This window comes from Penaeus vannamei, chromosome 19 (genome assembly GCF_042767895.1).
Source record: "Penaeus vannamei isolate JL-2024 chromosome 19, ASM4276789v1, whole genome shotgun sequence".
In the NCBI taxonomy this organism is placed as follows: domain Eukaryota; kingdom Metazoa; phylum Arthropoda; class Malacostraca; order Decapoda; family Penaeidae; genus Penaeus; species Penaeus vannamei.
In genome coordinates this window covers 26,402,393-26,409,892 of record NC_091567.1, presented here as the reverse complement: position 1 = coordinate 26,409,892, position 7,500 = coordinate 26,402,393, and the positions used below count along the sequence as shown (strand labels likewise).

The 7,500-nt window shown below is 48.2% G+C and overlaps 1 protein-coding gene across 4 annotated transcripts in view; it reads left to right on the top strand.

Moving 5' to 3' along the window:
* Positions 1 to 7,500, top strand: part of LOC113822383 (hexosaminidase D) — a 173,916-nt gene that overhangs the window by 76,820 nt on the left and 89,596 nt on the right. For 3 of the 4 annotated variants that reach the window (XM_070134124.1, XM_070134122.1, XM_070134121.1), the window contains exon 1: positions 3,371 to 3,503. The exons of the other annotated variant lie outside the window; for it this stretch is intronic. The gene's annotated coding sequence lies outside the window, so the exon portion shown is untranslated. Of the gene's footprint in view, positions 1 to 3,370; positions 3,504 to 7,500 lie in introns of those variants that run through there. 4 annotated transcript variants of the gene reach the window in all.

Here is a 7,500-nt window from a genome sequence, read left to right as displayed (position 1 = left end):
GGAGGTAGGGTGGGAGGTAGGGAGAGGGAGGGAGGGAGGAAGGGAAGGAGGGAGGGAGGAGGGAGGGAAGGAGGGAGGGAGGGAGGAAGGCGGGGAAGGAAGGAGGGAGGGAGGAAGGGAAGGAGGGAGGGAGGGGAAGAGAGGGGAAGGAGGGAGGAGAAGGAGGAAGGAAGGGAGGGAGGAGGAGGGAGGGAGAAGGGAAGAGGAGGAAGGGAGGGAGTGAGGGAAGGAGGAAGGGAGGGAGGGAGGGAAGGAGGAAGGGAGGGAGAGAGAGAGAGAGAGAGGAGAGAGAGAGAGGCAGAGAGAGGAGAGAGAGAGAGGCAGAGAGAGCGAGAGAGAGAGAGAGAAAGAGAGAGGAAGAGGGAGAGGGAGAGGGAGAGGGAGAGGGAGAGGGAGAGGGAGAGGGAGAGGGAGAGGGAAAGGGAGAGAGAGAGGAAGAGGAAGAGGGTGAGGGAGGAAGAGGAAGAGGGTGAGGGAGAGAGAGAGGAAGAGGAAGAGGGTGAGGGAGAGAGAGAGGAAGAGGAAGAGGGTGAGGGAGAGAGAGAGGAAGAGGAAGAGGGTGAGGGAGAGAGAGAGGAAGAGGAAGAGAGACAGGAAGAAGAGGAGGGGAGAGAGAGAGAGGAAGAGGAGAGAGGGAGAGAGAGAGGAAGAGGAAGAGAGAGAGAGAGAGGAAGTATGGAAGAGGAGAGAGAGAGGAAGAGGAAGAGGAAGGAGAGAGAGAGGAAGAGGAAGAGGAAGGAGAGAGAGAGGAAGAGGAAGAGGAAGGAGAGAGAGAGGAAGAGGAAGAGGAAGGAGAGAGAGAGGAAGAGGAAGAGGAAGAGGAAGGAGAGAGAGAGGAAGAGGAAGAGGAAGAGGGAGAGAGGAAGATGAAGAGTGGGAGAGGGAGAGAGGAAGATGAAGAGTGGGAGAGGGAGAGAGGAATATGAAGAGTGGGAGAGGGAGAGAGGAAGATGAAGAGTGGGAGAGGGAGAGAGGAAGAGGAAGAGCGGGAGAGGGAGACAGAGAGGAAGAGGAAGAGGGAGAGAGAGAGGAAGAGGAAGAGGAGAGAGGAGAGGAAGAGGAAGAGGGAGAGAGAGAGGAAGAGGAAGAGGGAGAGAGAGAGGAAGAGGAAGAGGGAGAGAGAGAGGAAGAGGAAGAGGGAGAGAGAGAGGAAGAGAAAGAGTGAGAGAGAGGAGAGAGGAAGAGGAGAGAGGGGAGAGAGAGAGGAAGAGGAAGAGGGAGAGAGAGAGGAAGAGGAAGAGGGAGAGAGAGAGGAAGAGGAAGAGGGAGAGAGAGAGGAAGAGGAAGAGGGAGAGAGAGAGGAAGAGGGAGAGAGAGAGGAAGAGGAAGAGGGAGAGAGAGAGGAAGAGGAAGAGGGAGAGAGAGAGGAAGAGGAAGAGGGAGAGAGAGAGGAAGAGGAAGAGGGAGAGAGAGAGGAAGAGGAAGAGGGAGAGAGAGAGGAAGAGGAAGAGGGAGAGAGAGAGGAAGAGGAAGAGGGAGAGAGAGAGGAAGAGGAAGAGGGAGAGAGAGAGGAAGAGGAAGAGGGAGAGAGAGAGGAAGAGGAAGAGGGAGAGAGAGAGGAAGAGGAAGAGGGAGAGAGAGAGGAAGAGGAAGAGGGAGAGAGAGAGGAAGAGGAAGAGGGAGAGAGAGAGGAAGAGGAAGAGGGAGAGAGAGAGGAAGAGGAAGAGGGAGAGAGAGAGGAAGAGGAAGAGGAAGAGAGAGAGGAAGAGGAAGAGGAAGAGAGAGAGGAAGAGGAAGAGGAAGAGGAAGAGAGAGAGGAAGAGGAAGAGGGAGAGAGAGAGGAAGAGGAAGAGGGAGAGAGAGAGGAAGAGGAAGAGGGAGAGAGAGAGGAAGAGGAAGAGGGAGAGAGAGAGGAAGAGGGAGAGAGAGAGGAAGAGGAAGAGGGAGAGAGAGAGAGGAAGAGGAAGAGGGAGAGAGAGAGGAAGAGGGAGAGAGAGAGGAAGAGGGAGAGAGAGAGGAAGAGGGAGAGAGAGAGGAAGAGGGAGAGAGAGAGGAAGAGGAAGAGGGAGAGAGAGAGGAAGAGGAAGAGGGAGAGAGAGAGGAAGAGGAAGAGGGAGAGAGAGAGGAAGAGGAAGAGGGAGAGAGAGAGGAAGAGGAACAGGGAGAGAGAGAGGAAGAGGAAGAGGGAGAGAGAGAGGAAGAGGAAGAGGAGAGAGAGGAAGAGGAAGAGGGAGAGAGAGAGGAAGAGGAAGAGGGAGAGAGAGGAGAGGAAGAGGAAGAGGGAGAGAGAGAGAGAGAGGAAGAGGGAGAGAGAGAGAGAGGAAGAGGGGAGAGAGGGAGAGAGAGGAAGAGGGAGAGAGAGGAAGAGAGGAGAGGAGAGAGGAAGAGGAAGAGGAAGAGGAAGAGGAGAGGGAAGAGGGAGAGGGAGAGGAAGAGGAGAGGAGAGGGAGAGGGAGAGGGAGAGGAGAGGGAGGAGAGGAGAGGGAGAGGGAGAGGAGAGAGAGAGAGAGAGAGAGAGAGAGGAGAGAGAGGAGAGAGAGGGAGAGAGAGGAGAGAGAGAGAGGAGAGAGAGAGAGAGAGAGAGAGAGAGAGAGAGAGAGAGAGAGAGAGAGAGAGAGAGAGAGAGAGAGAGAGAGAGAGAGAGTGAGTGAGTGAGTTGTGCGACTAACCTTGAACAGGCAGAATCAGCGCCAAGGATGGAAGAGGACACAACTTAGAAACGTAGAGATGAGATGGGCGGAGAGAGCAGGTGTGGGCGGGGTGGGGCGTGTGTAAAGTTCAAGGAGTTCACAACTATATCGAAGCCAGAGATCACACGCTTGGCACGCGCTTCGTACCCAAGATGGCACTGCTCCTGTTTGCCTGAAATAGTCGACATTTTCAGTGTTGAGCGTATACGTCTGACGTGCCGCCATTTTAAAATCTGTGACGGGGGGTTGGGGGGGGGGCTTGCGTGATCAACGGTATCGGCTAGGCATATGTAGGCTATTATATCGCCTTCTCTCCCGCCAGTTCTCGCCTTGGCATGGCTTCTGTTTCCTAGCGTCTTTTTTGTAAGCGCCTCGTTATTTGCGATCGCTCTGAGGCTAATAGCTTGAGCGATGACTTGTTGGCACTATTTTTTTTCATTTGCCGCGAAACCGCGAATCATTGTTTACTTCCTTCGACCGTTATTTTCCTGCGCTAATCATGGAGTGTCTGGCACGCTTTGCGCTAGCGGATTATCGCGAGTTGCCAGACTGACGGAGGTGAAAATTTGACTGTTATGTCGTAAACATCATCAAAGGTCATTTTACTGGCACCAAAGGAAAGACTAAGGGGGAAAAATCCTTGTTTTTTGCTTCCCATCTCTGATTGATCCGAATGTAGTGACGTCAGTTTTGTTTTGACCGATCCGACACCCCATTGGCTAGTCTGGTGTGACGTCATCGTCGAGTGTGCGGCTGGATGCGGGACCAGAGTCCCCAGACAGCGTGTTCAGTGTTTGCCTGGCGCTCGGCCGTTGAGGTACTCTCGTCGGCTCTCTCGGATTTGACTCTTTCAACCTTCCCGCGATTACTGCAGTGAGTCATGTGTTGTTTGTTTTTGCCAAAATCAGAATGAATCGTCTTTATTTCGATAACGTAAATTCACGGCTTCCCACCTCTTGTGATGGGCGCGTCTTCGAGAAAATCATTAGCAGGGCCCGAAAAGAAAAATTGAAATCGTGAATACCTTCGTGCGACGGTGTGGCATGCGTCCAACGAGAGGAAGCAGTTGGGAAGTGAAACAGGAACACGTCGCCGTCGGGGCTTCAGGGACAATCAGGCGACGTCCCAGCGGGTCGTGTGGGGAGGAAGAAGCAGAGACTGGAAGCGTGATAGAGTCGTTATTGACGACTACGAAGGCGGTGGTGCGAGGGAGGCGTGCTGGCGCGGGCTGCGTCGGGGGAAGCGCTCGCTGGGGCTGCAGGTCCTTGGGAGTCCTCCGTGAAGGACAAGTGTGTTTGTTATCCTGCTGTGTTGGTGGCGGGCTGGGTCTCCCCCGACCCACCCGCCTCTTGAGTGATATTTTAATAATGTGGTATCGATTTGCGGGCGGCGACTGGACTCGTGTGACGGCTCGCGGGCGCTGTGACCATGGTGACACTCGGGCCGAGGAAAGACACTCGTGCTTGGGCCATTCCGGAAATAGCTCAAGGAGGCTGAAAAATCAACGGACGATGTTCTCGGTCGGGTCGAGTGTTTACACCTCGCAGTCTGACAAGTTCTCAGGCATTGGGTCAAGGACGGCGGCAGCGTCGTTTTGCGCTCCTGTCCGGCCCGTGTTTCTCTTTCTGTTATTTTAAGGAAATTGAAATCCGCCAGTAGACCAAAAAAAGGAGTTTACTCTTTTGATAAGGTTGACAGTAGCACATCAAAGCCTGTCAGACTGAATATACTCAGCCCCTTCACACGCTCGTAAATCACAATCCCCCGACAGGGAGCTCTCCATTGATGCGTGTCGTAAATCTCCCTGGACTCGGACCCGTGAATCCCGAGCCAGAGTGCTTGTGTCAACCCTGAGTAAACCGCGCCTAACGGGACTCGCCCCGAGTAACGGGCCTCGGCATTACGATGGTCACAGGTCGGGCCCGAGTAACGAGTGGCGCCGCGTGACACCGAAGACGCGGTGACGGGATTTGGGACGCTTCCGACGCCGGCGAAAGGATAGGCTGGGGGGGGGGGGGTAGATGGACGGAGGGAATAGACAGGTGGCCTGACTCGGGTCGAACGAGCTTTGTATGTGAAGTACATACACGCTCACACACTACAGACCTACACAGTGTGTATTTTTTGTATATTTATGTGGATATGTACATTTATCCATATATGCTTATGTCTGGTTACTGCATATATATATATATATATATATATATATATATATATATGTATATATATATGTATATATATATATATTTCTATTTCTATTTATATATATATATTATATATATATTATATATATTATATATATTATATATATATATATTTTATATAGATATATATATATATATGTATATATATATGTATATATATATGTATATATATATGTATATATATATATATATATATATATATATATATATATATATATATATATATATATATATATATATATATAATGTATATAAATAGACAGGGGGAGAGGGAGAGGGAGAGGGAGAGAGAGAGAGAGTATATAAATAATATATAATGTATATATGATATTTATGATATGTATTTATGATTATTTATAATATATATAATATATAATATTTGACACACACACACACATATGTGTGTATATATATAATATATAATATATATATATAATATATATATATATATATATATATATATATATATATATACACACACACATATATATCTATGTATATAAAATGTATATATATGTATATATGTATCTATACATGCATATATGTATATATATATAATATTTATGCATCTATGTGTGTGTGTGTGTGTGTTTTTGTATATTATTGAAACGCACACACACGTGCATGGCTAAATGTGCATGCCCTGGGATAATTATCGAGCATTACCACTTTGACAAATTAATTCAAATCTTTCGTAATGTCCTTGTATAAATTATATATATATTATATATTATATATATATATTATATATTATATATAGTTGTGTGTGTATGTATATATATATATATATATATATATATATATATATATATATATATTTGTATACATATACATATACATAAATATACATACACCTTATTTACTCACTTCAAACGGATATCCTGTTGTCAGTAGGCCTACATGATTATTTTAGTCCACCGACTTCATTAGGCCCGTATGTCATATCCTGTCAGAGGATTATGTAGGTACCGGTATGTAAAGTACATTCTTACGCAGTCTTAAAAGTTTCTTACATAGCTTCAGGGTAAGCGCCTCGAGCATGTAGCCCGAGTGCGTTAGGGCTACATAGCAAGATAGCCTCGCAGGAGTAATTAGCTTAAAAGGACTGGGAGTGAGCATGGGACTTTGCCGTCAATTTCATTAAGCGCCGTTAACATGCAAGCTCGGCGAAAGAGACTCAAGCACACGTGGGGCAGGCGAGGGCGAGGGCTTACGTGGCGCCTTAAGCCAGGGGGGCAGAAGCACCTCGCGAAGCCGACCCCGCGGCGGGTGCGGACCAGGGAGAGGGTGGAGCGAGGGGGCTGGAGGGTTGGGGGCGCCACGGGGAGGGGAAGGGAGGGGGCGGTATCAAAGGTTCGGTTGGCCAGGGGAGAGGTGTCTGTGCCTGATCAAGCGAAAGGGAGCGGGTGCTAAGGTGGTGGAAAGTCCTATTTAAGGTGTGGGCGGCTTTGTGCTTGCTGGCGGCCTGCTGGCGGCCTGCTGACAATCAAGTACTTGGTGATTATCGTGCGGCATCCCTGATTGGCGCAGATACTTACCAGACAGATAGACATGTGGGCTAGGATAACTGGCGTTTGTTCATTAAGTGTTGGGTCATTAAGACCCCTCTTATTAGCATAATGAGCATGAATACATGAATTAGTAAAAAAAAAAAAAATGGTCAGCAGGTTCTATCCCACCACAAAACCGGCATAAACCGGCATAAGGCCAAGCTACGTTTGAAGATATTTGCCTGGTAAGTGATCAAACTTCCGCCAAGTTCCGAAACAAGTGATTAGAAGATTCGCACAGTTGGGTCAGCGTCTTAATGAAAAAAAACTTGAATGATTGCTTGCGGGAGACTCAGAGTTCTGGAAGATGCAGTAACCCAAGGAAACGGCCTGACCCACTTTGGAGCCTCGCCGTGACCCTTGAAGAGATCAGGTAACCAGGCCGAAAGGAGGACACACGATCGCAGTTGTTATTCGAACTCCGAGGGCGACCTATCGAGGGGCGAATAAGGTAAGCTCGCGGAGGGGATGGAAGGCAGCTTTACGAAGCGCTCCGGATCAGAGTAAAAGCGGTTCCAAAAGTGTGTCTTACTCGACTTAACCAGTTTACATGACTCGCTCGCCTTATATTCATGCTCGCTTTTTCTCCCTTTATACGTTTGTATGTCCATGTTCTTTCCGCTCGGTATTAAACTTGTGGATGCGATTTCATAAATGAATTTTGTGCCGTCTGTATTTTCATTAGTTCTAGTATGCATTCTGGTTTAAGTACAAAACGGTCGGTATTTCATTTCGGATGCTGTACTCTCCACGCTAAACACGTAAAGCTGTAAAGAATATAATATAATGATTTAAGTTTCGACATCGGAAAATCACATTTTTAACGTCGTAGCTATAAACTAAACCGTGATATAAGAGAAAACCAAAACATTGAATTAGATTGTGGTGTTAATGAGATGTCGATATGATAACATCGATCCAGGATAGATATTAGCGTCACGAGCAACATGATTCCTGCGCACCCTCAGGCGATAGGGGGCGAGCGGGTGGCGCGCTGGCGTGTTTCCCCAAGGGGTTAATATCGCAGTTTTATTACATTCTGCGGTCGGTAGCATTTTTGCTGTGTAACCTGAAGTCATGTTGATACACGCGTACGCACACGTACATGTACACGCA